Source organism: Pipistrellus hanaki (assembly GCF_964339955.1).
Source record: "Pipistrellus hanaki genome assembly, chromosome: X".
NCBI lineage: Eukaryota > Metazoa > Chordata > Mammalia > Chiroptera > Vespertilionidae > Pipistrellus > Pipistrellus hanaki.
In genome coordinates, this window is record NC_140524.1 from 81,988,023 (window position 1) to 81,990,112 (window position 2,090).

A 2,090-nucleotide genomic window follows, 5' to 3' on the forward strand; every position below is an offset into this window, starting at 1 on the left:
TCAGTTAATTTTGCTTAAAATCTATTTTACACATGAAGATAGAATATATATCTCAGTTACAAAAAAAAAACAAAAAAAAACGAGAGCTAAATATTTATTGAATTTCAAGATATGAGCACCCTGGATTTATCTAAATTTTTAGAAGCCTCATCCCATAGCACCTGAAAGTGTTCATCTTTGAAAATAAGTACTCATCTCTGTTTGCTTCATGTTATCACTGTGTGATAACACAAAAAATAGAGAAAACTGGGTAGAATTATGTTCTCAGAGTTCTTTTTGTTTTGTTTTGTTTTTCTGTTTTTGTTTTGTTTTGTTTTTGCTAAATAACAAATTCAGGAATAGATTATTAGACTGAAACAGATTTTCTGTGTGGTTTTGTGAAACTCCTCAAGTGTTTTATTGTCCTCATCTACCAGCATAAACCAAGTTATCAAATTGGATTTGGGGCATAAGGCTGGGATTTTGCCATATTTTGTTGGCAACCTTAGATGTAAATACACTGTGCAGTTGGGAATATTGATGAAGTTTTGCATGAAAAAGGTAGGGAAGTCTGTATCCCAAAGGCACAGAGTGATTAATGGACTCCTCAAAGTCTATGTAAGCAATTCTGCTTTATATCTACTCAAAATTTATAACTACTCAATGTTGATTTACTTTTAAAATGACATAATAATATGATAGATGCAAATTAAGTTTCAAAATGAAATAGCAAAGAGCATACTTAAAAATCTCTTGTATGAAAGTGATTTTGCTAGTTTCATCTCTTTTTTTATTTAACACAACTTTAATAGATGAATTAGTTTCAACTGAGGTAAGGATTTGTTTACTTTGTTTAGCTGAAATCAGTGCTAATAGCCCATATTAGCTATATTTTATGTGCCATTTTACAAGTTTACAATTCATTATATCTACCCTTTACTATTCCTTCTCTAAAAAATTATCTGACATCACCTTAATTAAGGGGGAAGAAACTTAGAGTGCCAAGTCATGTGCATTTTTATTCTAATGAATCCTTTTAGAAAAACCCTTTAGGTACATTTTTCTATTTTTCAAGAGGTTGGTGAATTGTCCAGGATCACATAGCCATTCTGTGTAATAATCTGGATTCTCTCATGGTTTTAGTGGTCTCTAAAAGCTTGTTCTCTTTCCACTTTCTCCATTTTCCAAACTGTCTTTGCTCCCATCTTATTATCTGAGCTGCCTCTTGGCTCACTATGCTCAGCCAGGATTTTCTGCTCAAAAAATACATACAGAAAGATTCTCAAAAAGGCTTTCTTCAAACCACATTTCTTTTGTGTTTCCTTTAAAATTTTTAACATTGTAATCCTAAACCTTGTCCACAAATTATGTTTTTAAATTTTAAACCTTAATGTCCCAACTGATAAAAATGAAAAAGATGGTTATTTGATTTTATTCAAATGTTAAAAATTTCTAAGTAAATACATTTGCTTTACATAGTGCACTTTTATTGAATATTAAAATAATACAGCAGTGGTGAAGTTACCCAGCTTGAAGCCAACAATAAAAAAAATCAGTGCAATCTCTTTCAAGTGCAGCTCTGATCTCCATTAATCAGCCCACATTGCTGTATTCTGCTATTGTCCTTGGAGTGGAGAGAACAGAGACATTCAGGAGAATCAATAGTTGTTACAGTGTGTTCTGCAAAGAAACTTCCACTGCCTGTATTTACTGAAGGAAGAAAAATTGACTGCAGGAATAGAGGAGGGTTGCAAAATGTGGTTTAAATTAGATCCAAACACATTCCAATTCTTCAGAATACTATTAAACAGGCTAGTGCTGAGTAAATATGTATTGTACACCTGTTGGGAAAGGCCCTAGGTGGGTAGTCGGTTGACAAGAGTAGTATCTCCCCTTGAAGATCTAATGTTTTAGTGGGGAATTAGCCAGAGTAATAAGTATAAATATTTAAGAGTCTTGTGATGAAAGCTTGTTCCTTCATGCCCAGGGCTCACACAGCTGATATTTAAAGACTAGTCCAGCAGAGAAAGAAAGTGAAGCAGCAAAAAGGCAAATCCAAGTTAGAAAAAAATTCACTAAATTGGGTGAAAATAAACTGACTAATGTGTCAC